Here is a 17,236-nt window from a genome sequence, read left to right on the forward strand (position 1 = left end):
TTGTAAAATCTGCCAAATTGGTGAAGTTCACGGTTTTTATGTATTCATTATTTTGCTTATATAAGATATCTAACAAATCGGCAGTACCATGATGGAAAAAAAAGGAGATGAAGCAGGATATCGCAACGTATTGTCTAATTATCTAAATGGATAATAGGTAAATTTATGCAAAAGATTGTTTTAGATAGAAATGGTAGAAGCAAAGGATGAGACTCATCATTGTTCTATTTACCTGTTACACAAAGAGAAGTAAAAGAAACATAAGAACATAAATACAGAAGATTTGTCATACTGGTCAGAGCAAAGGTCCATCAAGCCCAGTATCCTTTTTCCAACAGTGGCCAAGCCAGGTCACAAAAATCTGGCAGGATCCGAAGAGGTGGATAAATTCCAAGCTGCTTATCCCAGAGATAAGAGTGGATTTCAGCAACTCTATCTTAATAAAGCTTTAAGGACTTTTCCTCCAGGAACTTGTCCAAACCTTTTTAAATGCACCTACAATAATACCTTCCACCACCTCCTCCTCTGGCAACAAATTCCAGAGCTTAATTATGCATTGAGTAAAAAATATTATCTCTTATTAGTTTTAAATGTATCAGCTACTATCTTCATTGTGTATCCCCTGGTCTTTGTAATCTTTGAAAGAGTAAACAACTGATTAACATTTACTCGTTCCACTCATAAGAACATAAGAACATGCCATACTGGGTCAGACCAAGGGTCCATCAAGCCCAGCATCCTGTTTCCAACAGTGGCCAATTCAGGCCATAAGAACCTGGCAAGTACCCAAAAACTAAGTCTATTTCATGTTACCGTTGCTAGTAATAGCAGTGGCTATTTTCTAAGTCAACTTAATTAATAGCAGGTAATGGACATCTCCTCCAAGAACTTATCCAATCCTTTTTTAAACACAGCTATACTAACTGAACTAACCACGTCCTCTGGCAACAAATTCCAGAGTTTAATTGTGCGTTGAGTGAAGAAGAACTTTCTCCAATTAGTTTTAAATGTGCCATATGCTAACTTCATGGAGTGCCCCCTAGTTTTTCTATTATCTGAAAGACTAAATAACTGATTCCCATCTACCCATTCTAGACCTCTCATGATTTTAAACACCTCTATCTTATCCCCCCTCAGCCATCTCTTCTCCAAGCTGAAACGTCCTAACCTCTCTAGTCTTTCCTCATAGGGGAACTGTTCCATTCCCCTTATCATTTTGGTCGCCCTTCTCTGTACCTTCTCCATTGCAATTATATCTTTTTTGAGATGCGGTGACCAGAATTGTACGCAGTATTCAAGGTGGGGTCTCACCATGGAGCGATACAGAGGCATTATGACATTTTCTGTTTTATTCACCATTCCCGTCCTAATAATTCCCAACATTCTGTTTGCTTTTTTGACTGCCGCAGCACACTGAACCGACAATTTCAATGTGTTATCCACTATGACGCCTAGATCTCTTTCTTGGATGGTAGCACCTAATATGGAATTTAGCATTGTGTAACTATAGTATGGGTTATTTTTCCCTATATGCATCACCTTGCACATATCCACATTAAATTTCATCTGCCATTTGGATGCCCAATTTTCCAGTCTCACAAGGTCTTCCTGCAATTTATCACAATCTGCTTGTGATTTAACTACTCTGAACAATTTTGTATCATCTTCAAATTTGATTACCTCACTCGTCGTATTTCTTTCCAGATCATTTATAAATATATTGAAAAGTAAGGGTCCCAATACAGATCCCTGAGGCACTCCACTGCCCACTCCCTTCCACTGAGAAAATTGTCCATTTAATCCTACTCTCCGTTTCCTGTCTTTTAGCCAGTTTGTAATCCACGAAAGGACATCGTTACCTATACCATGACTTGTTACTTTTCCTAGAAGCCTCTCATGAGGAACTTTATCAAACGCCTTCTGAAAATCCAAGTACACTACATCTGCTGGTTCACCTTTATCCATAGGTTTATTAACTCCTTCAAAAAAGTGAAGCAGATTTGTGAGGCAAGACTTGCCTTGGGTAAAGCCATGCTAGCTGTCTTCCATGAAACCATGCCTTTCTATATGTTCTGTGATTTTGATGCTTAGAACACTTTCCACTATTTTTCCTGGCACTGAAGTCAGGTTAACCGGTCTGTAGTTTCCCAGATTGCCCCTGAAGCCCTCTTTAAATATTGGGGTTACATTAGCTATCCTCCAGTCTTCAGGTACAATGGATGATTTTAATGATAGGTTACAAATTTTTACTAATAGGTCTGAAATTTCATTTTTTAGCTCCTTTAGAACCCTGGGGTGTATACCATCCGGTCCAGGTGATTTACTACTCTTCAGTTTATCAATCAGTCCTACCACATTTTCTAGGTTCACCGTTATTTGGTTCAGTCCATCTGAATCATTACCCATGAAAACCTTCTCCGGTATGGGTACCTCCCCAACATCCTCTTCAGTAAACACCGAAGCAAAGAAATCATTTAATCTTTCCATGATGGCCTTATCTTCACTAAGTGCCCCTTTAACCTTTCGATCATCTAACGGTCCAACTGACTCCTTCACATGCTTTCTGCTTCGGATATATTTAAAAAGTTTTTATTGTGAGTTTTTGCCTCTATGGCCAACTTCTTTTCAAATTCTCTCTTATCCTGTCTTATCAATGTCTTACATTTAACTTGCCAACGCTTATGCATTATCCTATTTTCTTCTGTTGGATCCTTCTTCCAATTTTTGAATGAAGATCTTTTGGATAAAATAGCTTCTTTCACCTCCCCTTTTAATCGTGCCGGTAATCATTTTGCCTTCTTTCCACCTTTCTTAATGTGTGGAATACATCTGGACTGTGCTTCTAGGATGGTATTTTTTAACAATGACCATGCCTCTTGCACACTTTTTACCTTTGTAGCTGCTCCTTTCAGTTTTTTTTCTTACAATTTTTCTCATTTTATCAAAGTTTCCCTTTTGAAAGTTTAGCACGAGAGCCGTGGATTTGCTTACTGTCCCCCTTCCAATCATTAATTCAAATTTGATCATATTATGATCACTATGCCAAGTGGCCCCACCACCGTTACCTCTCTCACCAATCATGTCCTCCACTGAGAATTAGATCTTCACTCATTATGTTATTGATCTCTATCATATCTCCCCACAACCGTCTCTTCTCCAAGCTGAACAGCCCTAACCTCTTTAGCCTTTCTTCATAGGGGAATCATTCCATCCCCCTTAACATCTTGGTCGCCCTTCTCTGTACCTTTTCTAATTCCACTATATCTTTCTTGAGATGTGATGACCAGAACTGCACACAATAGTCAAGATGAGGTCGCACCATGGATCGATACAGAGTAGAGATATGAATCGGAACCGGAATCGGTTCAGATTCCGGTTCCCATTCATATCATTTTTTTTTTTCATCTGGCCCGATCGCGGTTTTGTTTATCGGCTGCGCCCGAGCAGATAAACAAAAAACCCACCCCTGACCCTTTAAAACTAATCCCTTAGCTTCCCCCACCCTCCCGACCCCCCTAAAAACATTTTACAGGTACCTGGTGGTCCAGTGGGGGTCCCGGGAGCGATCTCCCGCTCTCGGGCCGTCGGCTGCCACTAATCAAAATGGCGCCGATGGCCTTTGCCCTTACCATGTGACAGGGTATCTGTGCCATTGGCCGGCCCCTGTCACATGGAGGGAGCACTGGATGGCCAGCTCCATCTTTAAAAATGGCGCGGGCTATCCAGTGCTCCTACCATGTGACAGGGGCCGGCCAATGGCACGGATACCCTGTCACATGGTAAGGGCAAAGTGCCATCGACGCCATTTTGATTAGTGGCAGCCGACGGCCCGGGAGCGGGAGATTGCTCCCAGGACCCCCACTGGACCACGAGGTACCTGTAAAAAGTTTTTTGGGGGGGTCGGGAGGGTGGGGGAAGCTAAGGGATTAGTTTTAAAGGGTCAGGGTGGGTTTAGGGGTTATCTTTGTGTGCCATTTTTCCCGCCCTCCCCCAAAATGATATGAGAACCCCCACAAACAATATCATGGGGTTTTCCTATCGTTTTGGGGGAGCCCCCGATTTCTGACGATTTTGAAAATATCGTACTATATTTTCAATCGTCCGAAGCCCAATTCACATCCCTAATACAGAGGCATTATGTATTCTCTATTTTATTCTTGATTCCTTTCCTAATAATCCCAAGCATTATTTTTGCTTTCTTGCCTGCTGCTGTACACTGAGCAGAAGTTTTCAATGTATTATCAATGAAGATGCGTAAATCCTTTTCCTGAATGGTGAATCCTAATGTGGAACCTTGCATTTTGTAGCTATAATTTGGGTTGCTTGTCCATAAGTGCATCACTTTGTACTTGTCCTGTTACGGGTGTGGACCCTTGGGCCGGTCGGAACAGGAGATGGAGCGCTGTGGAGGGCCATAGCAAGCGTCCCAACTGGGAGACGGCTCGACGGACTTGGGGAAGGCTTGGGCACTGGAACAAGGAGCAGTCCTATGCGACCAAGGACCCAGCAGCAGGAAGGAGGATGGACGGCGTTGGGCCCTGCAGACTGAAGAGTCTTCACCCTGGAGACCGGTACTCCCCCGAGAGGAGCCCATAGGAGTCCAGCCGCTGGGACTTTTGGAGATTCACCCTGGAAGCCGGAACCCCCCCAGGAGGAGCCTGTAGGGGCCCTGCCGCTGGGACTTAGGCGAATCTTCGGGGCCAGCGAACACCAGGGACCAAGGAACAACGAAGGTCAGAGGCGGGGTCCAAGGACGAAGCCGAGTCGAAAGCCAGGAGTCAGAGGAGCGGCCAAGCCAGGAGATGAGACAAGAGGCGGAGTCATGGACAGAGCCGGGTCAGAACCAGAAGTCAGAAGTAGATGCCAGAACCAAGGGATGAGACGAGAGGCGGAGTCGTGGACGGAGCCGGGTCAGAACCAGAAGTCAGAAGTAGATGCCAGAACCAAGGGATGAGACGAAGGACGAGTCAGGAGTCAAGCCAGGTCGAAGACGAAGAGGAATCCAGGAACGCAGCAACTAGCAGTCAGAAAACCTGAGGAACCTCGTTGCAAGGCAAGGGAAGACTCCAGCTGCAGAGCTTAAATAGCCCTGCAGTGTCTGACGTCATTTGCAGGCAGATTACAGTTTTCCCGCGCTGGCCCCTTTAAATCTGGAGCCCTAGCACTTGAGCGCGCAGCTAGGGGGCGGGGCCAGCCACGGGAAACGCCGGCTGCTCCTCCGGAGCGGGAGCGCTGCGTCTGAGGCCTTTGCAGGCGCAACGGAGTAGGAGGGAGTCTGATGCCGGCTTGAGGGTGAGTGGCGGTCCCAGGGCTGACCTGGGATCACAACAGTACCCCTCCACCTACGCCCCCTCCCCGGGGGTTTTGGCTTGTCTGGGTGATCCAAATGGAACTGGCGGAGGAGGCCCTTATCCAGGATATGCGAGGAAGGCTCCCAGGAATTTTCTTCGGGACCGTAGCCCTCCCAGGAGAGAAGGTATTCCCAACGATGGCGGTGTAAACGAACGTCCAAGACCTCTTTCACAGTATACGTGTTCCCTTGGTCAGCGGAGGTGACAGTGGGTTCCGGGGGCAGAGTCTGGAATCGGGAAAGAACCACTGGCTTGAGCAGGGAGACGTGGAAGACATCATGTATTTTAAGAGTGGAGGGCAAGCGTAACCTGTAGGACACTGCCCCAATACGTTCGGCCACAATGAAGGGGCCGATATAGCGGGGTGCCAACCTCATGGAAGGAGTGCGCAGCTGAATATTTTTTGTACTCAACTATACCTTAGACCAGGGTAAGAAAACTGGAGCGGGTCGCCGGGTCCTATCTGCATACTCCTTAAACCGGGCTGACGTCCGACGAAGTTTCTCCTGGGTGGATTGCCAGAGGTGATGTAGTTGGCGGGCAGTTAGTTGCGCTGCTGGGGACGAAACTGTTAATGGCAAAGGCAAGGGAGGCTTGGGAATCTTCCCATAGACCATTTGGAATGGAGACTGTAGAGTGGCGGAGTGTTTGTGGCGATTGTAGGAGAACTCTGGCCAGGGTAAGAGGGCGACCCAGTTATCTTGCAGGTCTCCAACAAAGGCTCGGAGGAAGGCCTTCAGAGTTCGGTTGGTGCGTTCGACGAGGCCATTGCTCTGGGGGTGAAAAGCGGTGGTCAAATCCAGTTGTACCTCAAATTTTTTACAAAGAGCTCTCCAGTACTTTGCCGTAAATTGAGGACCCCTGTCAGAAGTAATGTGCAACTGCAACCCATGTAGTCGGAAGATATGCTGGGTAAATAGTTCAGCCAGTTCAGGGGCTGTGGGTAGTTTCGCGAGAGGCACGAAGTGTGCCATTTTTGAGAACCAGTCGACCGTGACTCAGATCACGGTCTTTCCCTCCGAGGGAGGTAACTCTACAATAAAATCCGTGAATACGTGGGTCCAAGGCTCCGTAGGGATGGGAAGTGGTTGAAGGAGGCCCCAGGGGCGGCCTGGCAGGGGTTTCTGTCGGGCACATGTAGGGCATGACTGGACGTAGAGACGAACATCCTCTTTGACCCGTGGCCACCAATAGAATTCCGTCAAGAGCTCTAGAGTCTGGGCCATCCCCGGATGCCCGGCTGTCAGCGAATCGTGGGCCCATGCTAATACCTTTTTCCTTGAGCGAGCGGGGACCACAGTCTTACCCGCTGGTACCACTTCAGATGCGGCCACAAGAACTTTGGCTGGGTCCAGGATGTATTGGGGAGGTTCGACGGTATCGTCAGTTTCTGTGGCGCGGGAGAGGGCATCCGCCCTGACATTCTTAGCTGCCGGCCTGTAGTGGAGAGAGAAATTGAACCGGCTGAAGAACAGGGACCAGCACGCCTGCATGGGATTGAGACACTGGGTGCGACACAGGTATTCCAGATTTTTGTGGTCCGTATAGATGATTATTGGGTGCTGGGCTCCCTCCAGCCATTGATGCCACATAGGGCTACCAGACTGGAATAGTGCGGGATAAATTGGTGGTAGAAATTGGCGAAACCCAGGAAGCGTTGCAGCGCCTTAACTGCCACCGGTTGCGGCCAGTTCTTGATGGCAGCGACCTTCTCGGGGTCCATATGGAAACCTGTGGAGGAGATGATGTACCCTAGGAAGGGTAGTGATTCTTGTTCAAATTGGCATTTTTCCAATTTGGCATAAAGCCGATTCTCCCTCAGTTTCTGGGGCACTCGACGAACGTGTTGACGGTGCGACTCAAGGTCCCTAGACTATATCAGCACATCGTCAAGGTAGATTATCACCGAGGTATGCAGCATGTCTCGGAGTACCTCATTCATGAGGTTCTGGAACACAGCTGGGGCATTACAGAGACCGAATGACATGACGAGGTACTCATAATGACCGTCTCTCGTGTTTTATTTATTTATTTATTTAAAACTTTTTCTATACTGTCGTTAAGGTGGGTACCATCACAACGGTTTACAGTAAGGCACAAAAGTAATACTATTAACCTCTATCAGTTTACACAGGTACCATAATGTTCGGTAACATAGTTTTAATCAATGTTAGTTGTTTAATGAGTGTGAACACTATCATGTCCCGGTCGATTCTATAGCAGTTTTGAGTCAAGGACTCATTCTATAAATAACTTATCCTTTACTGATGAATTTTATTAAAACAAAAACATACACCCTAGTGATTTCTGTTTGCGTTGGGTGTTTTGTCCCTTGCACTTACCTGGTTTAAACCTTGCATTTCCCTGGATTATATTCTCCCTTCTCTTTTTGAAAGGCTTGTTTGAATAGCCAAGTTTTAAGATTTTTTTCTGAAAGTTTTGTTTTCTCTTTGTAGTCTTAATTCCAGTGGCATGGAGTTCCATAATATGGGTCCTGCTAAGGATAATGCTCTCTCTCTTACCTGCGTTAGTCTTGCTGTCTTGACTGATGGAATAGTCAGAAGAGCTTTGTTGGCTGATCTTAGATTTCTGTTGGGGATGTGTACGTGAAGGGCTGTGTTCAGCCAGTCTGCATTTTCGTTGTGTATTAATTTGTGTATGGTGCATAGTGTCTTGTACTGTATTCTTTGTTCAATGGGAAGCCAGTGCAACTCAGTCAGTGTTTCCGTAATGTGATCTCTCTTCCTTTTTCCAGTTAATACTCTTGCAGCTGTGTTCTGCAATATTTGTAGTGGTCTTATGTAGGTGTATGGTAAGCCTAGTAGAAGGGTATTGCAATAATCAGTGCTTGCAAATATTAGCGCTTGTAGTACTGATCGAAAGTTGGCGGTCGTTAGAAGTGGTTTAAGTTTTCTGAGGACCATGAGTTTGGCGTATCCTTCTTTTACTTTTATGGATATATGTTGTTTTAAGCTTAGTTCTGTGTCTATTATTACTCCTAGATTCCTGACTTTCTCTGTTGTGGAGCGCTAGGAGAGCGATCCCACTCCTGGGAGATGTGTGTGCCCTTGGGCCGCGGCTCGACGCCAGAGGGGTCTGAAGAGGTGCCGCGGGAGGCGTGGCATGCCTGAGCATGGGCTGGACAGAAGCAAGCTGGGGTGAAGACTGGCTGACAGGCCCTCCTCCGGACCTGCACGCTTCGGAAGACCCAACAACGCAATGTTGGTCTTGTGAACAGTCCTCCGACCGTTCCCAGCCCTTTCGGACCTGCCGCAGGGTACGGCACGAAGCGGCAGGCCAGATGGAGGCCAGGGCAGCGAAGACTGGACATGGATTCCGACGAGACTCAGGAACGACGTAGACTCAGGCATAGACGTGGACTCAGGACTGAGGTGCAGGATGCAAAGACGTGGACTCAGGACGAGGTACTGGATGCACAGAGGTGGAGTCAGGAACGAGGGCTGAAGGAAGACATGGGCACTGTCCCTCAGGGCGCCCTACTCAGACCACCCGCGGGACTGAGTCGCGGACCACCCTTTCCCATGCGCGCCCTACTCAGCCCTGGAAGGCTGGTCGCGGACCACGCAGAGAGCGGGAGAGCACAGGGAAGAAGCAGATTGCTGCACGCCTGGCAGCTCAAGACAAGGATACGCTGCACTCCTGGCAGCTCAAGGCAAGGATACGCTGCACTCCTGGCAGCTCAAGGCAGGTTAAAGCATCAGGAACGGAACAAGGATTAAGACAGACCTCAGGGCTGGAACAAGGACATCTGGGACAGCAGGAACATCAGGACTGGAACACAGATACTGGAACAGGAGACACACCTCAGAGCTGGAACATAGACATCTGGAACAGCAGGAACATCAGGACTGGAACACAAGTACTGGATCAAGAGACAGACCTTGGGACTGGAACGGCAGGCAGACATCAGGACTGGATGAGGAGCTCCGACAGGTAACAAGAAACACAGGACCTTGCAGAAGTGCTGGAACACGGACAACTTCCTGGAGCGAAGGATCTCAGGAGTGACCAACTCCTTGCGAAGGCAAAGACAGACTGAACGCTGAGCCCTTTAGTAGAGCTGAGGTGGACAACGCCCAGGGAGGGGTCAGCAGGGGGCCACACCTGGCTGGCCCTTTAAGAGGAGCAGAGAGGCGCGCGCCCATGCCCTAGGGAGCTGGAGAGAAGAGCTGGAAGCTGGTGGCGTCCTCAGCCACGTGGAGGACCCAAGGAAGCAGTGGAGCAGCCCTGGGCTGGAGCTGGGTGAAGGCAGGTCAGTGGAGCAGCTCCCAGCTGTAAGGACAGAAGCAGGAAGAAGCAGAGAGAGGTAAGGCTGGCTGCAGACACCGGCAGAGAGAACAGAGAGCTGCAAGGACTGAATCAGGAGAAGGGCTGACTGCAGGAATGGCTCCATGCCGTGAAGACAGCCCCAGGAGGAGAGGTAAGACTGCAGGCAGAGTAGAGATCTGTAGCAGGCTGCAGGCACAGTAGAGAGCTGAAGGCACCGGCAGGGATGGCTCCCTGCCAGGCAAGGACCCGGGCTAAAGCAGGCACCGGCAGAGACGGCCTGCTGGCTGGAGGTCCCGGGATCACAGCAGCACGTCGGGGAAAGGCAGAAACAGTAGCAGAGGAGCCGACCGCATGGCAACATCTGTGGGGACAGCCCCAGCTGATTCAGGGAGAAAGAAGCAGCAGCGTCAGCAGCCCGACTGGCTGTGAGAAGGTAAGAGCCTGCCCACGCTCCTCGCGGGCAGGATCACAACATTCTCTGCAAGTATTATTTGTTTGTTGTTATTGAGTGTAATTGGGTTGTGTGAGATCTCCATGTTTTTTTTCTTTCTAAATGAAGGAATTCTGTCTTCTCTCTATTGATTACTAGCTCCATTTGATTTAATAGTTGTTTGATGATGTCTAGGTACATGTTCGCTATGTTTAATGTTTTCTCGATTGTATCGTCAATGGGTAATATAAATTGAATATCGTCTGCGTATATGTAGTGAGTGATTCCCAGGCCGGCTAGTAGGTGGCATAATGGCAGTAGGTATATGTTGAAAAGTGTGGCAGACAGGGCAGATCCCTGTGGTACTCCTGTCTGAAGGTCTATTTTTTCTGACATAGAATCTCTGATTTGAACTTGAAAATATCTGTTGCTTAGATATGTTGAAGGCGGTCTTCCACTCGTCCCCAGGACGGATTCTTACCAGATTATAAGCCCCTCTGAGGTCCAGCTTTGTAAATACTTTGGCTCCTTGAAGGCGGTCCAGGATTTCAGGAATCAAGGGAAGTGGGTAGCGATCATGTCGTGTAATGCAATTCAGGCCCCGGTAATCGATACAGGGTCGAAGAGACCCATCCTTCTTTCCCAAGAAGAAGAACCCGGCCTTGGCTGGGGAATTTGAAGGCCTGATGAACCCTCGCTCCAGGTTTTCCTTGATATACGCGGACATGGCCTGGGTCTCTGGAAGGGACAGTGGGTATACTCGTCCGCAGGGTGGCGTGGTGCCCGGAAGCAGGTTGATCGCACAGTCAAAGGGCCGATGTTCAGGGAGTAATTCGGCTTTCTCCTTGGAGAAGACATCTCGGAAGGTGTGGTACTGCGGAGGCACTGCTAGAGGGGCCGCTAGGAGTGGAAGTGTGGGTTGAGGACGAGCAGGGAGACACTGACGGAAGCAGGTGGGACCCCAGGACGTGATCTGGAGGGAGTTCCAATTTATCACCGGCGAATGTTTCCTCAGCCAAGGCAAGCCTAGGATGACAGGATGAATGGATTTCTCTAGGATGAGGAATGAGATCTCCTCAGTATGGAGAACACCGACCTGGAGCGTAAGAGGGCGAGTCTGGGTGGAGATTGTCCACGGGAGTGGGGTCCCTTGAATAGAGGATACTCGTATGGGTGAATCCTGGGGCTGGGTCTCAAATTGAAGTTGCTGTACTAGGTCTCAGAGGATAAAATTCCCCCCGGCCCCGGAGTCGAGCAGAGCTAAGGTATCGAAACCTCCCCCCGGGAGGCACAGTGTTACCGGAACGGTACATGGGGAGTTAGAAGTGGTATTGCCTAGAATCAACTCCCCGCTAGACTCTAGGTTCGGGCGTTTCCCAGGCACTCGGTGCAACGGGCCAGGAAGTGCCCTTTACCGCCACAGTAGATACACAGGCCCTGGGAGCGACGCTGTCTCCGCTCCTCTTGGGAAATAGGGCCTCGACCCAACTGCATGGGTTCTTCGCCCTGAGAGTTAGGCGGAGCGGGAGGAGACGGCCTGCTACGAGGAGGTGTGGTCCTGGGGCCGGTATGTCCCTGCATGGATCTCCATTCCCGAAAATGACGCTGAATATGACGGTCCACCCAGCCAGCCAAATCAATAAGTTCGTTGAGATCGTCCGGAAGATCTCGGGCCGCCAATTCGTCTTGGAGTCGTGGAGAGAGCCCTTCCAGGAATATACCGTGCAGACTATTGGCTCTCCAACCCAATTCAGTGGCAAGGGTCTGAAACTCCACAGCATACTCCTCCAAGGGGCGGTTCCCCTGCCGTAGCTGCAGTAGCTCAGACGCAGCCATGGAAGCACGGGACGGCTCGTCGAAGACTCTTCGGAAAGACTTGACAAACTGAACCAGATTGGCCAAACGAGGATCCTAGCGTTCCCAGAGAGACTAGGCCCAAGCCAAGGGCTTCCCATCCAAGAGGGAAATAATGTAACTCGTCTTGACATGGTCGGTGGGAAACTGAGCGGGCAGCAGGATGAAGCGAATATAGCACTGGTTGAGGAAACCTTGACATGACTTTGCGTCCCTGGAATACCGCGAAGGAGCAGGCATCTGTACAGGAACGGGCGGTCCGGAATCGGGCCCAGTGTAGGAGCCGAAGGGCTGGCGGTGGGTGCCCCCTCGACACGGTCCGCTAATATTTGTACTGTCGTCATCAGGGTGTCGAGGCAATTCTGTTGCTGCTGTAGCCTCTGGGCAATGCCCGGGATGGCTTTCAGACCTGCGAGATCCGCCGGGTCCATGGCCTTGCAACCTGTTACGGGTGTGGACCCTTGGGCCGGTCGGAACAGGGGATGGAGCGCTGTGGAGGGCCACAGCAAGCGTCCCAACCGGGAGGCGGCTCGACGGACTTGGGGAAGGCTTGGGCACTGGAACAAGGAGGAGTCCTATGCGACCAAGGACCCAGCAGCAGGAAGGAGGACGGACGGCGTTGGGCCCTGCAGACTGAAGAGTCTTCACCCTGGAGACCGGTACTCCCCCGAGAGGAGCCCATAGGAGTCCGGCCGCTGTGACTTTTGGAGATTCACCCTGGAAGCCAGAGCCCCCCCAGGAGGAGCCCATAGGGGCCCGGCCGCTGGGACTTAGGCGAATCTTCGGGGCCGGCGAACACCAGGGACCAAGGAACAACGAAGGTCAGAGGCGGGGTCCAAGGACAAAGCCGAGTCGAAAGCCAGGAGTCAGAGGAGCGGCCAAGCCAGGAGATGAGACAAGAGGCGGAGTCGTGGACGGAGCCGGGTCAGAACCAGAAGTCAGAAGTAGATGCCAGAACCAAGGGATGAGACGAGAGGCGGAGTCGTGGACGGAGCCGGGTCAGAACCAGAAGTCAGAAGTAGATGCCAGAACCAAGGGATGAGACGAAGGACGAGTCAGGAGTCAAGCCAGGTCGAAGACGAAGAGCAATCCAGGAATGCAGCAACTAGCAGTCAGGAAACCTGAGGAACCTCGTTGCAAGGCAAGGGAAGACTCCAGCTGCAGAGCTTAAATAGCCCTGCAGCGTCTGCAGATTAGAGTTTTCCCGCGCTGGCCCCTTTAAATCTGGAGCCCTAGCACGTGCGGCTAGAGGGCGGGGCCAGCCGCAGAAGGACGCCGGCTGCTCCTTCGGAGCGGGAGCGCCACATCTGAGGCCTGTGCAGGCCCAACGGAGTAGGAGGCGGCCCGATGCCGGCTTGAGGGTGAGTGGCGGTCCCGGGGCCGACCCAGGATCGCAACATGTCCACATTAAATTAAATTTATTTATTTTATTTATTTGCAGACTTTTATATATCGTTGTTTGGTGTTAGCCTTCACAACGGTTTACAGGTAATATAAAACATAACTGTCTGTAAGATACAAAAAGGTAACTTACTGAAATAAAATTCTTAATACATTGAACTGTAGATTTATTATTTATTTATTTATTTGAGGTTTTTTATATACCTCGTTAGTAACATCACCTCGGTTTACAGTGGAACATAATGCAGCAACAAGCTTTACAATGAATTATATAAGCAAAAGGATTGATAGTGAATGGTTACAGTTCAACTTGGTAATAGCGTTAAACATAATATATTTAGTGGTAATATATTATATCAGTGTTAAACGTGATATATTAGATAATATTTACAGCACAAAGTTGGGGGCTAATCTGAATAAATAAACGATGTATTAGTTAGAGTTACTTGGAGTTTCTTCATTAGGAATAAATACAATATTTCAAAAGGAGGGAAGGAAGATTCCTATTGGTAGTGGAAAAGAAAGAGGCATTAGTTGGGTGTATATTATGATAGGGCGGGAGTCTTACAGTGAGTCAAGAGTCAGAGGGGGTTAAAAACAGGGAGAATAAGAGTCAGAGAGCATCAAATCAGTCAAAGGTAAGCTTGTTTGAATAGCCAGGTTTTACGGTTCTGTTTGAATTTCTTATGGCAATTTTCCTGGCGTAAGTTGGAGGGCATTTTATTCCATAGGGTGGTTCCAGCTATGATAAATGAGTGCTCCCTGGTGGTTACATGTTTGGTCAGTTTAGGTGAAGGAGTCCAGAATTTCACCTGATGTTGTGTTCTTGTTGGTCTGTTTGACTTATTGAAAATGAGCTGATCGGAAAAGCATTGCATATTTTGGTTATGAATGGCTTTGTGTATGAGTGTAAGGGTTTTATATATTATCCTGGATGCCACTGGATAAATAAACATATTAATATGAGTATATGCAGAACTTAAGAATAAATAGGGTTGTCAATAAATAAACATACTAACATGAGTATATGCAGAATTTACGATTAAACAGAGTTGAGAATCAGTTAGTCATATGGTTAATTATTGGTACAGAGATTTGAACATTCGTAGTTATAATAAGAACTAGTGCTTTTAAAAGAATAGTCATGGGAGGCATTGCGATGTGATGTGGTGAATGTGGAAAGTGTGGAAATGTGGTTTAGCCTATGCCATCTCTATATGCTTGTTCGAATAGCCATGTTTTGAGGAGTTTTCTGAATAGTTTTAAATTGCTTTGTGTCCTCAGGTTTTCAGGTAAAGTGTTCCACAAGCTCGGGCCAGCCAGCGCAATCGCTCTCTCCCATACCATAGTAAGTGGTGGATACGACTGAGGGTATTGATAATAAGGCCTCATTTGCTGATCTCATGTTACACTGTGGTGTGTGTATTTGGATTACTGCATTCAGCCATTCGACTTCCTTGCCGTATATTGTCTTGTGTAGAATGGAGAGTACTTTGAACTCAATCCGTTTGTTAATGGGTAACCATTAACAAACAAACAAAATTTTAGGACAGGTGTGATGAGTTTTGTTTTTTAATGACCTGTTAGAATTGTGGCGGCTGCATTTTGGAGTATTTGGAGTGGTCGTGTAGTGGATTTGGGTAGGCCTAATAGTAGAGAGTTACAATAGTCAAAGCTCATAAAAACCAAAGATTGTAGTATGGTTCTGAAGCCTTGTTGATTTAGGAGTTGTTTTAAGCATTTGAGTATTAGTAGTTTGTTGAAGCCTTCTTTTATTTTCATAGATATGTGTTTTTTAAAGCTCAGTTCTGGATCAATCCATAACCCAAGATCCTTCACTTTATCACCTAATTTAATAATTGCATTGTTGATTTGTATGGTATTATTTGGATAGATTATTGAGGTTTTTCTTTCAAGTAGAATACATTCGGTTTTATCCATGCTGAGACAGAGTCTCAGGTGAGTTAGTCTCAGGTAAGTTAGTTAGTCTCAGGTAAGTTAGTTAGTCTCAGGTGAGTTAGTTAGTCTCAGGTGAGTTAGTCTCAGGTGAGTTAGTACCATTTGCACACTCAGTCTCCCAGTTTTGCAAATTCCTCTTGCAATTTCGCACAGTCCTCTTGTGATTTCAATAGTTTTGTGTCATCAGCAGATTTGATCACCTTACTTCTTGTTCCCATTTCCAGGTCATTTATAAATATATTAAAAAGCAGTTGTCTCAGAACGGATTCCTGGGGCACTGCACTATTCACCTTAGTCAATTGGGGAATTTTTCCATTTTCACCTACTCTGTTTCTGTCTTTTACTCAGTTCCCAATCCACAACAGGACACTGCCCCCATCCTATGACTTTTTAATTTCCTAAGAAGCCACTCATGAGGAACTTTGTCAAATCCTTTCTGGAAATCCAGGTACACTATGGGCCTGATTTTTAAAAGCATTTATGTGCTTAAAAATTGCTTTTTATGTGTAAATGCACCGTACCTATGTAAGTGGGCTTTTGAAAATTGCTGCAATATATACCACTGAATTGTCCATAGGATTTACTCACGTAAGTAAATGCCTTTTGAAAATTGCTAAGATGGAATGTTACATTTACTCGAGTAATTCCTTTGAAAATTCCCCTGTATATGAACTGGCTCAACTTTATCCACATGCTTATTTACACCCTCAAAAAAATGTAGCAAATTAGTGAAGTAACATGATTAAATCCATGTTGGCTTTTTTCATTAAACTATGCTTATCTGTATGTTTAGCAATTTTGCATGGACTCATGGTCTATAGTTTCCTGGGCCACCCCTTGATCCATTTTAATAAATTGGCATTAAATTGGCAACCTTCCAGTCTTCAGGTACCATAGATGATTTTAATAATAGTTTACAAATTAATAATAGTGGGTCCGCAGTTTCATTTTTCAGTTATTTCAGCACTCTGGGATGTACATCATCTGGTCCCGGTGATTTGCTCTTTAGGTTGTCAGTTTGTCCTAGTACATCTTCCAGGTCACTGACATTTATTTCAGTTCTGCTGAATCATCACCTTTGAATATAATTTCTGACATGGGTATCTCAGTGAATACTGAAGCAAAGAATTCATTTAGGGGTAGATTTTATAACATGATTGCATGGTTCCCGGTGCACGCACATGGATGCGCCAATTTTATAACATGCGTGTGCCGAATTTTGTAAGAGTATGGGAGGCAATGCAATCAGGCCTCCCCAAGTTCCCTCCTAGTCTGCACCAATTAAGAAGCAGACTGGGAGGGAACTTCTCTACCCCACTACCTAACCTTCCTTCCCTTTCTCCTCTCCAACCTGACTCCTAACTCCTATCTATCTACCCCTAAATTTTTTAATTTTTTTTACTTAATGCTCCTTAGGAGCAGAAGCAATTTATGCGTGCCGGCCAGCTGCCAGTGTACAATGGTGCCGTCTCAGCTCGGCCCCCTGTTCCACCCCTCCCCCAGCCTGCCCCTTTGAAGAGGCCTGGTACTTGTGCGTATGGCTGGGTTTTACGTGTGCAGGCCTTTGAAAATCTGGCCTTATGTCTTTCTGCTATGGCTTTGTCATCCCTAAGCTCCTCTCTATATGCCCTTGATCATCTAATGGTCCAGCTGACTCCCTCATAGGCTTCTTACTTCAAATGTACTTGAAAAAGTTTTTATTATGAGTTTTTTCCTCCACAACAAGCTTTTCAAATTCTCTCTTTGCCTTCTTATCAGTGCTTTGCATCTAACTTGCCAGCGCTTATGCAGTCTCCTGTTTTCTTCATTGAAATCCCTTTTCTATTTCCTGAAAGATGTCCTTTTATCTAATACAGCCTCCCTTACCTCATCTTTTAACCATGCCGGTAGTTGTTTAGCCTTCCTTCCATCCTTTCTAATGCATGGAATATATCTGGTCTGGGCTTCCAAG

This window comes from Rhinatrema bivittatum, chromosome 19 (assembly GCF_901001135.1).
Source record: "Rhinatrema bivittatum chromosome 19, aRhiBiv1.1, whole genome shotgun sequence".
Classification (NCBI taxonomy): domain Eukaryota; kingdom Metazoa; phylum Chordata; class Amphibia; order Gymnophiona; family Rhinatrematidae; genus Rhinatrema; species Rhinatrema bivittatum.